At 40.3% G+C, this 16,076-nt stretch overlaps 1 protein-coding gene across 4 annotated transcripts in view; it reads right to left on the bottom strand.

Moving 5' to 3' along the window:
- Positions 1–16,076, bottom strand: part of UBE4B (ubiquitination factor E4B) — a 136,881-nt gene that overhangs the window by 94,080 nt on the left and 26,725 nt on the right. Inside the window, exon 2 of one of the 4 annotated variants that reach the window (XM_036925230.2) lies at positions 7,583–7,744. The exons of the other annotated variants lie outside the window; for them this stretch is intronic. The gene's annotated coding sequence lies outside the window, so the exon portion shown is untranslated. The remainder of the gene's footprint in view (positions 1–7,582; positions 7,745–16,076) is intronic. 4 annotated transcript variants of the gene reach the window in all.

Below are 16,076 nucleotides of genomic sequence, written 5' to 3'. Positions count from 1 at the left end.
GTTTCAATATTTTTTAATTTACTGAGGCTCTTTTTGTGGCCTAGTATGTCGTCTACTCTGGAGAATGTTCCATGTGCACATGAGAAGAATGTGTATCCTGCTGCTTTTGGGTGTAGAGTTCTGTAGATGTCTGTTAAGTCCATCTGTTCCAGTGTGTTGTTCAGTGCCTCTGCGTAGTTCCTTGTTTTCTGTCTGATGGATCTGTCCTTTGGAGTGAGTGGTGTGTTGAAGTCTCCTAGAATGAATGCATTGCATTCTATTTCCTCTTTTAATTCTATTTGTTTCACATATGTTGGTGCTCCTATATTGGGTGCATATATATTTATAATGATTATATCCTCTTGTTGGACTGACCCCTTTATCATTATGTAATGTCATTCTTTATCTCTTGTTACTTTCTTTGTTTTGAAGTCTATTTTGTCTGATACAAGTACTGCAACACCTGCTTTTTTCTCCCTATTGTTTGCATGAAATATCTTTTTCCATCCCTTCACTTTTAGTCTGTGTATGTCTTTGGGTTTGAGGTGAGTCTCTTGTAAGCAGCATAGAGACTGGTCTTGCTTTTTTATCCATTCTGTTACTCTGTGTCTTTTGATTGGTGCACTCAGTCCGTTTACATTTAGGGTGATTATTGAGAGATATGTACTTATTGCCATTGCAGGCTTTAGATTCATGGTTACCAAAGGTTCAAGGGTGGCTTCTTTACTATCTTACTGTCTAATTTAACTGTCTTATTAATCTATTATAAACAGTGTGATGATTCTTTATTTCTCTTCCTTCTTATTCCTCCTCCTCCATTCTTTATATGTTAGGTATTTTATTCTGTGTTCTTTTGTGTTTCCTTTGACTGCTTTTGTGAGTAGGTGATTTTATTTTTTGCCTTTAGTTAGTATTTGGTTGGTCTGCTTTCTCTGGTGTGATATTATTGCTCTGTTGACATCTATTTAGCCTTAGGAGTGCTTCCATCTAGAACAGTCCGTTTAAAATATCATGTAGAGGTGGTTTGTGGGCAGCAAATTCCCTCAACTTTTGCTTGTCTGGGAATTGTTTAATCTCTCCTTCATATTTAAATGATAATCGTGCTGGATACAGTATTCTTGGTTCAAGGCCCTTCTGTTTCATTGTATTAAATATATCATGCCATTCTCTTTGGGCCTGTAAGGTTTCTGTTGAGAAGTCTGATGGGTTTTCCTTTGTAGTTGACCTTTTTTCTCTCTCTGGCTGCCTTTAATACTCTGTCCTTGCCCTTAATCTTTGCCATTTTAATTATTGTATGTCTTGGTGTTGTCCTCCTTGGGTCCCTTGTGTTGGAAGTTCTGTGGACCTCCATGGTCTGAGAGACTATTTCCTTCCCCAGTTTGGGCAAGTTTTCCACAATTATTTCTTCAAAGACACTTTCTATACCTTTTTCTCTTCTTTTTCTGGTACTGCTATAATGTGAATATTGTTCTGTTTAGATTGGTCACAGAGTTCCCTTAATATTCTTTCATTCCTGGACATCCTTTTATCTCTCTCTGCCTCAGCTTCTCTGTATTCCTGTTCTCTGATTTCTGTTCCATTAACGGCCTCATGCACCTCATCCAGTCTGCTCTTAAGTCCTTCAAGAGATTGTCTTATTTCTGTATTCTCCCTCCCTACTTGCTCCTCTAGCTCTTGCATATTTCTCTGCAGGTCCATCAGCATGGTTATGACCTTTATTTTGAAATCTTTTTCAGGAAGATTGGTTAAATCTATCTCCCCATGCCCTCTCTTGGGAGGTTGTCTGTGTAATTCTGGACTGGACCAGATTCTTCTGCCTTTTCATGGCGACAGAGGTAGCTGTAGGCAGGTAGCAGGTGTGTCAGCTGGGAGAACAAAGTCCTTTCCTGTTTGCTGGTCGCCTTGCCCTTCTCCGCTGCCTGTGTCTGTTACCCGCACTCCTGGAGCAGCCTCTGGATTAATCCCCTAAGCTGCCATGGGTGGGGTCGCCATTCGGGTAGCCCAGAGCCCTGTGGGGAGTGGCAGGCGCACTGGGTGTGCTCTCCTGCGAGAGCAGCGCCCCTTTGCAACTTGGTCTGGTTTCTTCTGCCTGCACCGGGTAGCTGTGCGCCAGCGACAGCCTTTGTGTCTGGCCCGGACAGTTGCATGCAGGGAGCAGATTCTTGGTGGCTGCTGGGGGCGCAGCTGCTACCAGGCCGCTCTGCCACTGCCGCGGGCATGCGCAGCTGCTCCCGGGCTGCTCAGCCACCACTGCCTGCATGCGTGCTCTCTCCCAGGCCGCTCTGCTGCCACTGCCGGCTCACACAACCTCTCTCCAGCTACTAGGCCGCTGTGTTGGGGGCTGCGCCGGCCAGGGGAACGACTGGCAGGCTGCTTATCGACGTGAGGAGCTTCAGAGCCGCACTGCTGCCCAGGGGGTTATGGCGCCTGGAGTTCCTCGGGATTCCCATCTGCTGGGCTGAGTCTGCCAGGAGGCTTCTGTCGAGCTGTGAGGTCCCTGTCCCTTTAAGACTTTCAAAAAGCACTCACTTTTCTTTTGTCCCAGGGGAGCTGGTTGCGGGGACCTTCTCACAGGTTTTGCTTTTCTGTTTCTCTAATATCCAGCACACCATGCAGTGTGTGTCTGTGCTCCCGGTGCAGATTACTAGAGCTCGTTGTTTAGCAGTGCTGTGCTTTCACTCCCTCCCTGGTCCTACTCCTTACCTCCCACTGGGGAGCTGGGGTTGGGGAAGCGCTCGGGTCCCACTGGGTTGTATCTTACCCCCTTTATGAGATGCTGAGTTCTCACAGATGTAGATGTAGCCTGGCTGTTGTTCTGTATCCACTGGTCTCTCTTTTAGTAATAGTTGTATTTGTTGTATTTTCAAATACATATATGGTTTTGGGAGGAGATTTCCGCTGCCCTACTCATGCTGCCATGTTGGCTCCTCCTCTTTCTGATGTATTTTTTAATTCAATTTGCTAGTATTTTGTTGAATATTTTTGCATCTATGCTCATCAGGGATATTGGACTGTAATTTCCTTTTTTTGTGGGGTCTTTTCCTGTTTTTGGTATTAGAGTGATGCTGGCCTCATATATAATGAGTTTGGAAGTATTCCCTCCTCTTCTACTTTTTGGAAAACTTTAAGGAAAATGGGTATTATGTCTTCTCTAGATATTTGATAAAATTCAGCGGTGAAACAACAAATGCTGGCGAGGATGTGGAGAAAAGGGAACCCTTCCACACTGCTGGTGGGAATGTAAGCTAATTCAACCATTGTGGAGAGCAATATGGAGGTTCCTCAAAAAACTAAAAATAGAAATACTGTTTGACCCGGGAATTCCACTCCTTGGAATTTACCGAAAGAATACAACTTCTCAGATTCAAAAAGACATATGCTTCCCTATGTTTATTCCAGCACTATTTACAATAGCCAAGATATGGAAGCAACCTAAGTGTCCATCAGTAGACGAATGAATAAAGAAGATGTGGTACATATATACAATGGAATACTATTCAGCCATAAGAAATAAACAACTACTACCATTTGCAACAACATGGATGAAGCTGGAGGATATTATGCTCAGTGAAATAAGCCTGGTGGTGAAAGATAAGTGCCAAATGATTTCCCTCATTTGTGGAGTATTAAGAGCACAGCAAAATTGAAGGAACAAAATAGCAGCACACTCACAGACTCCAAGAAGGGACTAGTGGTTACCAAAGGGGAGGGGTGTGGGAAGGCTGGTGGGGAGGGTGGGTGAAGGAGATTGAGGAGTATTATGTTCAGTACACATGGTGTGGGGAGTCACAGGGAAAACAGTGTAGCACAGAGAAGGCAAACAGTGAATCTGTGGCATCTTACTACACTGATGGACAGTGACTGCATTGGGCTATGGGTGTGGACTTGATAATATGGGTAAAAGTTGTTACCACATTGTTTTTTCATGTGAAACGTTCATAGGAGTGTATATCAACAATACCTTAAGAAAATTTTTTTTAATTCAGCGGTGAATCCATCTGGTTTGGGGGTTTTGTTCTTGGGTAGTTTTTGATTACCACTTCAAGTTCATTGCTGGTAATTGTCTGTTTAGATTGTTTCTTTTTTTAAAAATTTTTTATTAAGGTATTATTGATATATGCTCTTATGAAGGTTCTTGAATATTTTTCTGTATCTCCATGAGCAGGTTTATGATTTTTATTTTGAACTCTCAAGAAGATTGATGAGTTCAGTTTCACTTGGGCCTTTTTCTGGTGTTTGTGAGATTTTGGTCTGAAGCAGGTTCATTTGATGATTCATATTTGTATGTCATGCCCTCTAGTGCCCAGAAGCTCTAGTCTCTGGATCTGCTCCATCCCTGGAGTGATGTTAGGGGTCTCAGGAGAGCAGCACTGGTACCTGGGGGCAGGAAAGAGCTGTTTCCTACTTCCCGGCTGCAGTGCCTGTCTCCACTGTCAGAACCAGTGGGCCAAGCACACAGGTGTAAGCCTCTGTGCTTTGCATTTGTAGCTGCTGTAGGCGGGGCCTCCCTCTGGCTGGCCTGACGCCAGAGCAAGGACTGCTGGTTTGCCAGCTGGTGCCAACAGCCAGGATGAAGGCACAGCAGAGTGCGTTATCACAATGGGAGGCCTCGGAGCTGAGTAGCCAGCCAGGGGGATGGAGCACCTGAAGCTCCTGAAAGTTCCCAACCTGCTGGGCAGAGCACACCCAGACAACCTTGTCCACCTATCCTTTCTCCAGAGCAGCAAGCTCTGTCCAATCCCCACCCCTTTAGCAGCCCTCTCACTGCTAGGAAGCCTCTCAGACCGCCTGCCTTTCCTTTGTCCCAGAGCATCCTGATGTGGATCCCTGTCCTCCACGAATGGCTGGAATCTCAGTCTCTCCTGTCTTAGCTTTCCAACCCCACTAATCTCCAGAGCACCAAGCAATGTAGGTTTGTGCCCCCAAAGCGGATCTTCAGGGCTGGGTGTTCAGCAGTCCTAGGCTTCCACCCACTCCCTGTTCCATTTCTGTTCCTCCCACTGGTGAGCTGGGGTGGGGAAAAGGCCTGGGTCCCGCCAGATCGAGGCAGGTCTTTGTGAGGTCTGCTCTGTTCTTCAGGTGTATACAGTCTGGCACAGCCTTCTTTCCTGTTGCTCTTTTAGGATTAGTTGTATTAACTATATTTTTGTATTATATGTGGTTTTGGGAGGAGTTCTCTGTCTCACCTCTCACGTCGCCATCTTTAATCCCTCTATTCATCAGAATTTATGTTAAATATAGTCTTTTATATGTTTCAAATAAGGTATAATATAAAAAGTTAATCTTACTTACCTTTCACGGTCCACTGGAAATATTACATGCTTTATGAGGATTTCACATTTTAAAATTCACTGTAAATTAAAACACCTTATATAAATACTGTACTTACTGATACTGAAATTAAGGCGGTATTTTAATTTCTTAAAATGTGTTTGTGTATACACTTCAATACAGCAGAACATCTGGTGAAGAGAGACTTTAAATTTTCACAGAAACCAGTATTTGGGGATCTGCTTGAAGTTGAGTTTCATTTCCTCAAAGGCAGCTGACTTAGGGGTCTATGCTTGATTCCAAACTCGAATTCCATCTTCCCCCCTTTCTCCCTAAGCAGGCTCCAGATATGCTGCTTCACCTCCCTGTGCATCAGTTTGCCTGTCTGTATAATAGGCACGAGAAGAGCACCCTTCCAGGACTGTGACAGACCACAATGGATCACCACCCATGCCCCTTTTCGCCTTCACTGTCCTCTGGGGCTCTTACCTGAGCTCCTGCACACATGTGCTGATCATATGTGTTCTGCTTATTTATCATCCCTCACTCTAAGTGTTTTAAGGCAAGGACTTCTCTCAGATTTTTCTCTCATGTCTCACCCAGTGTCCAGACAAGTGCCTCGCACAAAGCAGTCACTCTCTTAATATGTGCTGAATGAATGAAAGAATAGGGAAAAATACTAGAAAATGCACCACACATAAGATTTACTGTTTGTGAATTAATGTTATCACTATCTTTGAAAAAGCACACGCATTGTTTTTAGAAAAAATATGATGCTATTTTAAATATGAGCTCCAAGATCAGTCTGAGATGTTAAATTCAGATGTTTCCCTTGGTGATATAAACATAGAATAAATGTCCAGACTCACTGCAAGACAGACTTGATGGAAGGAAGGCAGTTTTCCAAGAAGACAGATTTTCCCTGTACTGGGGCTCCTCAATCCCTACTCCAGCACTCCACAAACAAGGGTTTAAAACAAAAAAGAAGGAAGACTCAAACTCTGTGAGGGGAGATGGAGGAGTAGAGTGAGGGACAGAGGTAGGGCCATGGGTGACATGAACTGGTAGGGGACGACTGTGAAAACCTGTCTTGAGCCTCATCTCAAAGAACTGCTGGAAAGAGAAGAAATGGCGATGAATGGGGAGGTACTCTGGGCTACCCCGGCCCACTCAATGCAGGAAAGCACCCCCAGGGAACTGGCCACTTTCTGCTACAGTGGTGGCTTTGTACTGGTTTAGCAGCCTGAGGACCCCAGGACTATCTAGACAGGAGACTCCCAAGAGGATGATGGCTCATGCAATCGCAAGTAGTAATTAATCTATTAAGAGATGTGACCTCATTTTTACCACAAACAACATATGAGACACAAACTAAAAATAGTCCCAACACATCAAAATGCTATTAAACTTTTTTTCTTGGCTTACTCTGCTTTTTGACACGAAACATCTAGTGTATCATCTCTTTCAAATTAAACAAAAACCCTTTTTGAAAGAATTTTGTTTCCCCAGATGTCACAGAGAGAAAACACCAAAAGATTAAAAAAGGAACCTTTGATTCCTCGATTTATGTCCTAAACCACAAGTCAAACCCAAACACACTGATCAGGAAATCTCATTCCTAGAGTTTTTCTTGTCGTGATTGTTTCAGTTCTTATTTCACAAATGACATGAAAACAGGGCTTTCCCAGAACTCTTCTATCCTGATATACCATTTCCTACTCTCCCATTCTTGATTAACCAAAAATAGACTCAAACCAGCAAGGAAGAGCTAAGGCAGGATGGGCCAAACTGTTCCTCTTATTTCTAGCAGTTTTTTTGTGGGCAATAAACCCCAAAAGCATTGTTTTAAATTGAGTAATCATTCTACAAAAGCATCTTACTTTTCTACATACAAAAAATTAAATTTCAAAACCTCAAGAAAAACATGTTCAAATATTTATTCTTTGGATTGGTTTCCTTCTAGAAATACCTCGTAGGTTGGTTACTATTGTTTTATTTTCTTTTTTTGCTAGCTGGCCATATCTAAAACTTATAAAATGCTATGACAATTTCATAATATGCTTATACCTAAGCCCAACATACTTCTAAAAACAAATTCATTAAACTCTGAACATCACAGCTGTGATTTTTAATTCACGTTTCCTTTTAAAAATTCACTATTTTAATTTTTACTCAAAAGCTCTAAACGTCTTGTCATTTGAATCCTCCCCTCGTCCCATTTAAAGAATATACTAAACTTCATCTGCCACCGTCACTCCATATACATCAGTCCAAAAATATGGAAAAGTACATTTTTCCTTCAGTCTTAACATTATAGCAAGAAGTGACTTACATTTTCCTTCGAAGATTTCAACTGAACATAAGTAAATGCTTCCTTGTTTTCAACATTATCCCACCACCTCCTTTCCTGCAAAGAGGAAGCTGATTCGGCACTCAGGTAATAAAGTTTTCTAGGTTAGTCACTCATGACTACTTCCAGAAGCCGCTGGAAACTCTAATAAGACAAAAGAATAATTTATAATAATATGAGTAACACTCAACCCTTACCACGTGCCAAGGGCTTCATGTGTATAGACATAACTAATGATCCAAAGAGATCAGTACATTTATTTTCTCATTACAGATGAGGAAACCAAACTTGAAGAGGTTAAGGGACTTGCTCAAGGTCTCACAGCTAGAAAGTGAAAGAATAGATTTGAACCTAGACATACAGAGCTTAGTAATGCCATACGTTTAAAAGAAAACAATGTACTTTTCTGTTCACTTTGCTATCTCTTGCTCTTAAAAGTGTATTTTTTAATGTTTTTTCACCAAAACATTTTTTAATTGAGTTGAAAAAGCAGGTTGCAAAAGGTTTCCTACTATGTCTATAAAACCTGAGAACATGCAGGTGAGAGTGCAGCTCTGCTCCATATTATCCTCACTCCAAGGACCAGGATGGCAAAGCAGCCTCTACAGGGAACACTACCAGCCCTCTAGGCAAGGGGAAAGAGGCATGGCCTGCTTCACACTGGCCAGAGGCCACTTCTGCCCACATTTCCTTGGCTAAACAAGTCACATGGCCATACCTACAGCCAGTGGGGCAGAGACAGGTAACTTTCCCCAGGAAGGAGCAGTGAGTATTTGAATAACAATACAGTCTAGTACAGTGGAGACTCTTTTTCTCCAACAGACACCTAGGGGTCAGGGGCTACTTATGCTGCACTGCTGCCTCTTTCTCACTGGGCACACTGCTCCCCAGGAAACGGGCCAGCATCCCATCCTTCAGGTCTTTGCCCAGTGTTACCTGCTCAGTGACCTCCTCCCCACCTCTCCTATTTAACCACCTCTGCTTTGCTTTATGGTTCTTCATACTTTCAAACAGTTCAGCCAAAACCAATGAGTATGTGCATGTGTGCACATACATGTACACATACACACACACACACATACACACTGAGAGAAAATGAATGTGGCAAAAAGGCGATGCCAAAAACTGATACATCTTGGTGACTCAATAAACCTTTCTGCGGATTTGAAAATTTTCAGATCAAAAAGTTGAGGGAAAAATTGTGTCTGCCAGCATGGCTTGTGTTTTCACTAGCTGTGTTCAGCTGCATATAGTAGGCATGAAATTGGAGCAGCAGGGTTGCCAAATGAGCGTGAGGAAGTGGGACAGAGGCAAGGTAATAGACAGTGTGTAGAAGGGTGATCACAATGACACAGAACTCCAAGACAAAGGAAGCCCTAGCAGCATTCGGATTCCAGGGTCTGGCCTCCTCCTATGACCCAGCTATCTTCCTGTTCCCAGAAAGAAGCTGTATTACTTATTAAAATAAATCCCGTATTTTTGCTTAAACTTGATAAGTTGTCGTATTACTGTGTATATATTTATAAATACTTCAGTTCCCCAGGGACATTACCAGCAGACTCTGCACACAGTACCAATTAGCTTTTTTCAACTAGTAGATTTTTAGGATTCAAACTGGCTTACACTGTGTATTAATGTCACGATGGAATCATCCCAGAGAGTAATTTTGAAAATCTAGCAACATACAAATTCTGTGCATGTTACCTGCTTGGAGTTTCTTCAGGACAGGCAGGAGTTAGCCAGGAAAAGGGACAAAGGAGCATCAACAAAGATAGGGAGGTTTTGTGGCAACACACGATGTTTAGGGAATTCTGAGTTGTTTGCTAAGAATGTGTATGGACACAGCAATATACAGGCAGGAAAGACAGGCTGGGACAAGCTTATGATGACCTTTGAAAACCATCTGAAGACTGAACTTTTTCATGAAGGCAATGAAGAGATTTTGAAGGATTTAAGCAGGGGAGTAACTGGGTCAGATTTATTAGATTGATCATCTATAACAAATCCCTCTAGCTATTCTCAGAAGAATGGACCAAGGCAGAACAAAGCAAGCCGGGCAATGAGGACTGTGGAAGGGACGGTGCCAGGGATGTTTAATGTTTAATCAACAGAACTCGCTCATTATTTTAAAGTGAGATGTGATGATGAGTGGAGGGCCCAGATTTCAGGCCAGTATACTTAAGCAGATGGTAGAATTCCTTAAAACTGAAAACAAAGCAGCAGAAGATGTTAAGAGGACTTGTGATTACACCCCTAAGTATGAAATGCCTGTAAGAACACAGAACAGAAATTCCCACAGGGCAGCTTACAATTGTTTTATTTATGGTTACCATGTCCTTGTTCTAGCAAGGACTGAATTTGGTGAACAAAAAACACGTAAAAAATTTATTTTCCTTTTTAAAAAAATTCTTAATTGGAATTTAGTTCATATACAATATTATACTGGTTTCAGATGAACAACTTAGTGATTCATTATACATTATTAAATGCTCACCGTCAATAGTTAGTTGCCATCTGTCACCATAGAAAGGTACTAGAATATTATGAGCTATATTCCCTATGCTGTACTTCTATCCATGTGACTAAGTTATTTTATAACTTGAAGTCTGTACCTCTTTATCCCCTTCACCTATTTCACCTGTCCCTCTCCTCCCTCCTCCCATGGTAACCAACCACCCATCGTTATCTGTGTTTATGACTATTTGTTTTGTGTTTCATTTTTTAGATTCCATATATAAGTGAAACTATGTGGTACTACTCTTTCTCTGACTTATTTCACTTCGCATAATACCCTTTGCATCCACCCACACTGTTTTACAGGGTAAGATTTCTTTCTTTTTAATGGCTGAGTAATATTCCATTATGTGTATGTACACCTTCTTTATCCATTTGTCTACTGATGGACACTCTAGTTGTTTCCATACCTTGGCTATTGTAAAAAATGTGGCAATCAATATAGGAGTGCATATATCTTCAAATAAATGATTTTATTTTCTGTATAGATTCCCATAGCAGAATTGATGGATCATATGGTATTTCTATTTTAGTTTTTTGAGGAGGCTCCATACTCTTTCCTAAATGGCTGCATCAGTTTGCAATCCCACTGGCAGATTTCCCTTCCCTTCTCTCCACACCCTTGCCAATGCTTGTTGTTTGTTGTTGATATTAGCCATTCTGACAGGTGTAAAGTTATATCTCATTGTTGTGATTTGCATTTCCCTGATGATCAGTGATGTTGAGCATTTTTTCATGTGTTTCTTGGCCATCTGTAAATCTTCTTTGGAAAAATGTCTATTCAGCTCCTCTGTCCATTTCAAATTGGATTGTTTTTTTCTGTGTTGTTTCAGGAGTGCTTTATATGTTAGACATTAGCTCCTCATCAGATATATCATTTGAAAATATACTCTCCCATACACTAGGTTGCCTTTTTGTTTTGCTTTCTTTGCTGTGTGGAAGTTTTCTAGTTTGATGTAGTCCCACTTGTTTATTTTTGATTTTGTTTCCTTTGCCTGCAGAGACCTATCCAGAAAGGAATTTCTAATACTGATATATAAGAGTTTACTGCCTGTGTTTTTTTTTCTAGTAGTTGATGGTTTCAGGTCTTATACTTAGACCTTTAACCCATTTTGAATTCATTTTTGGATATGGTATAAGACAGTGATCCAGTTTTATTCTTTTGCACGTAGCTGTCCAGTTTTCCCAACATCACTTATTGAAGAGACTGTCATTTCCCCATTGTGTACTCTTGCTTCCTTTGTCACATTCATTAACCACATAGTTGCGGGTTTACTTCTGGGCTCTCTATTCTGTTGCATTGGTCTATGAATCTGTTCTTGTACCAGTACCACACTGTTTTTATTACTTAGCTTTGTACTATACTACAGTTTGAAATCAGGGAGTATAACATCACCAGTTTTGTTCTTCTTTCTCAAAATTGCTTTGGCTATTCAGAGCCTTTTGTGGTTCCATACAAATTTTAGGATTATTTGCTCTGGAAAATGCTACTGGTATTTTGGTAGATTGCACTAAATCTGTATATTGCTTTAGGCAGTACGTCCATTTTAACAATATTAATTCTTCCTATCCATGAGCATGGAATAGCTTTCCATTTATTTGTCTCCTCTTCAATTTCTTTCACCAAGGTTTTATAGTTTTTAGAGTATAGGTGTTTCACCTCCTTGGTTAGATTTATCCCTTGGTATTCTATTCTTTTCAATGCAACTGTAAATGGGAATGTTTCCTTAATTTCTCTTTTTTTGCTAGTTCATTATTTGATATAGAAATACACCAGATTTCTATTTGTTGATTTTATATCCTGTGACCTTACTGAACTCATGTATTAATTTGAACAGCTTTTTTGGTGGAGTCTGAGGTCTTCTGAATCTAGCATCGTGTCATCTTAAATAGTGACAATTTTACTTCTTTACCAATTTGGATGCTGTTTATTTCTTTTTCTTGTCTGATTGTTGTGGCTAGGACTGCCAGTATTATGTTGAATAAAATTGGTGAGAGTAGGCATCCTTGTTTTATTCCTCATCTTAGAGGAAAAGCTTTTAGCTTTTTGCCATTGAGTATGTAAGCTGTTTGTCATATATGGTCTTTATCATATTAAGGTATGTGCCCTCTATACTCACTTTATTGAGTTTTTATTTGAATAGGTGTTGAACATTGTCAAATCCTTTTTTCGCCTCTATTGAGATGACCATACGATTTTTATCCTTCCTTTTGTTAATGTGGTGTATCACATTAATTGATTTACAGATATCAAACTATCCTTGCATCCCTGGGATAAATCCTACTTGATCTTTTTAATTCAGTTTAATACTTTAGAATTCAGTTTGTTAATATTTTGTGGAGGATTTTTGCATATATGTTCATCGGTATTGGTCTGTAATTTTTTTTTTTGTAGTTTCCTTGTCTGGTTTTAGTACGAGGGTGATGCTGGCCTCATAGGATGAATCTAGGAGCTTTCCTTCCTCCTCAATTTTTTTGAAATAGTTTGAGTACAAGAGGTATCAACTCTTCTTTAAATGCTTGGCATAATTCACCTGTGAAGCCAAATCGTAATGGGTTTTTGTCTGTTTGGAGGTTTTTGATTACTGATTCAATTTCATTGCTAGTAATTAGTTTGTTCAAAATTTCTACTTCTTCCTGATTCTGTTTTGGAAGATTTTATGCTTCTAGGAATTTATCCATCTCTTCTAAGTTGTCCAATTTGTTGGCATATAACTTTTCATAACACTCTTATAATCATTTGTATTTCTGTGGTGTCAGGAGTAACTTCTCTTTTATTTCTGATTTCATTTATTTGAGTCCTCTTTTTTCTTGATGAGTCTAGCTAAATGTTTATACATTTTGTTTATCTTTTCAAAGACCCAGCTCTTAATTTCACTTATCTTTTGTACGGCTTTTTTAGTCCCTGTTTCACATTTCTTTCCACTCTGATCTTTGTTATTTCCTTCTTTCTACTAACTTCAGGCTTTATTTTTTCTTTTTCCAGTTCCTTTAGGTGTCAAATTGGACCATTTATTCAAGATGTTTCTTGCTTCTTTAGGTAGGCCTGTATTGATATAAACTTTACTCTAAGGATTTCTTTTCCTGCATCCCCCAAATTTTGAACTGATGTATTTCTTATTTCTTCTTTGATTAACCATTGGTTGTTTAGTATCAGGCTGTTTAACATCCATGTATATGTGATTTTTTCCTTTCTTTTTCTTGTAATTAATTTTCAGTTTCATACCATTGCGGTCAAAAAAGACGCTTGATACGATTTCAATCTTAAATTTACTTAGACTTGCTTTGTGGCCTACCATGTGATCTATTCTGAAGAAATGTTCCATATGCACTTGAAAAGAATGTGTATTCTACTAGTTTTGGATGTAATGTTCTGTATATTTCTGTCAATTCCATTTGGTCTAACGTTTCATTCAAACCAATTGCATCCTTATTTTGTTTGGATGATCTATTTTAAGTGGGGTGTTAAAATACCCTATTACTGTATTACTGTAAATCTCGTTTTGTCTGTTAATAACTGCTTTACATATTTAGGTGCTCCTCTGTTGGGTACATAGATATTTACAATTATTACTTCTTGCTGGACTGCCCTTACTCATTATATAATGTCCTTCTTTGTCTGATTACAGTCTTTTTTTTAACATCTATTTTGTCTGATATAAATGTTGCTACTCCAGCTTTTTTTTTTTTCATTCCATCCCTTCAGTTTCAGTCTGTGTGTCTTCAGGTGTAAACTGAGTCTCTTGTGGGCAACAAATAGATGGGTCTTGTTTTTTTATTCTTTCAGTCACCCTATGTCTTTTTATTGGAGCATTTAGTCCATTTACATTTAAAGTAATTATTGATAAGTATATAGTTACAGCCTTTGGTTAAATGTTTCCTTATTCTTTTTGTTGTCCTCCTCTGATCCTTTCCTCATCTCTTGCTCTCCTGTTGTGCATTCCCTTAATGTTATGTTTGGATTACTTTCTCTTTGTTTTTTGTGTATCCACTATAGGTTTTGGGCTTGTGGTTACCATGGTCTCTTCTATGACACCCTACATATATAGCAAACTATAATTAGCTGATGGTAACATAAGTTCAAACTCATTCTAACAACACTACCTTTTTTACTACCCTTCCTCCAAATTTTATGTATATAATGTCTTCTTTTACACCTTTTTATTTACTGATTCTCTTAACTAAATTTTACATGTAATTGATTATACTACTTTTGCTTTCTGATATTCATACTAGCTTTTAAGTGATTAATCTACTACCTCTGGTATATATTTGTTTTTATCAGTGAAATTTTCACTTTTCCTTTAAAGAAGACCCTTTTCCATTTCTTGGAAGGCCAGCTTAGTTGTATTGAATTCTTTCAACTTATGTTTATCTGTGAAGCTCTTTATCTCCCCTTCCATTTGGAATGATAACCTTACTGGGTAGGGTATTCTTGGTTGGTTTTTCTCTTTCAGCATTTTGAATATATTGTGTCACGCCTTTCTGGCCTGTATATTTCTGCTAAAAAAAAAATCAACAGATAGTCTTGTGGGGTGTCCCTTCTATGTAATTCACTGCTTTTCTCTTGCTGCTTTTAAGACTGTCTTTAGTCTTTGACATTTTAGTTATCCTTGGGTTTATCTTGTTTGGGACTCCCTGGTTCCTGCACCTGGAATATCTGTATCCTTCCCTAGGTTAGGGATGTTTTCAGCTGTTATTTCTTCAAATAAGTACTCTCCTCCCTTCTCTCTTCTCCTGGGACTCTTAATGAATGTCTGGAAGCTTGATATTGTCCAGATCTCCCTTAACCTATTCTCATTTCTTTTTATTTTTTAATTTCTGCTGCTTGGCATGAGTGCTTTCCATTACTCTGTCTTCCAAATCACTGATCTGTTCTTGTGCATCCTCCAATCTGCTGTTGATTTCCTCTAGTGTATTTTTCATTTAATTTCTGATTGGTTTTAAATTTTCTCTTTGTAGAGGCTCTGAGTTCCTCCACTCTTCTCTCAAGTCTGGTGAGCATGTTATAATCATTAATTTGAACTCTTTATCTGGTAGATTGCTTAAATGTTTCATTTAGTTCTTTTTCTGAAGTTTTATCATGTTTTTTGTTACAAGTATAATTCCTCTGTCTCATTCTGTTTGACTTTCTGTGCTTGACTCTATGAATTAATAGCAAGGGCTACCTTTGCCAGTCTTGAAGGATTGGCCTTGTGTAGGGAAGGTCCCCTGGGTAGACTGTGTGTACCTGGTGGTTTTGGCTGGCTGGCTGGAAGCCTAGTAAACATTAGCTGGGGGTGTCCTGGTGTCAGGGCTCTCAAGACATGGTAGGAGGGGTATACAGTCACAGGGGCCCAATCAGAGGGGTTCATAAATGGACACCCAAAGGGTCCATGCTGGTGGGGAAGGAACAGGCCCAGGCACAATCTACAGGGTGGGCAGTGACTGGTTCTGTTCCTGTAGTGCAGCCCAGACCCAGGCATGGCCCCCTGGAAAGCCCCACCTCTGTGGCCACTGGCTCCATGCGTGCAGTGCAGCAGTGGCCCAGGCATGAACCCCAGAAAAGCCCTGCCCCCATGGAGACTGGCTCTGAGTCTGAGCACATGGTACAGCAGCAGGTCAGGCACGCAGAAAGGACTGGCTCCAAGGAAGCCCCACAACCACAACTACTGGGTGGACGCCTTCAGTGCAGAGCGGCCAGGGTGCATTCTCCATGGTGGAGCAGCAATTGGCTCTGTGCCCCTGCGGCAGCTGTGGCCTGAATGCAGTCTTGGGCTGATGAGTCTGGGTGTGGGAAGGGGCTGGGAAGCCACCTAGGCCAAGTCTAAATTGGTGTGTGTGCCCCAACCCACTCCCCACATCACTATCAATGTGGGGAAGGAGTACAAACAACAGTGCTCACCAGACCTCTAATCTGGAAACAGTTTCAGCCATTCCCCCACCAAATAGCAGGTACTTTAGTTTTTTCACTTATACTCCA

This window comes from Manis pentadactyla, chromosome 4 (assembly GCF_030020395.1).
Source record: "Manis pentadactyla isolate mManPen7 chromosome 4, mManPen7.hap1, whole genome shotgun sequence".
Lineage (NCBI taxonomy): Eukaryota > Metazoa > Chordata > Mammalia > Pholidota > Manidae > Manis > Manis pentadactyla.
This window is presented reverse-complemented; position numbering and strand designations above follow the sequence as displayed.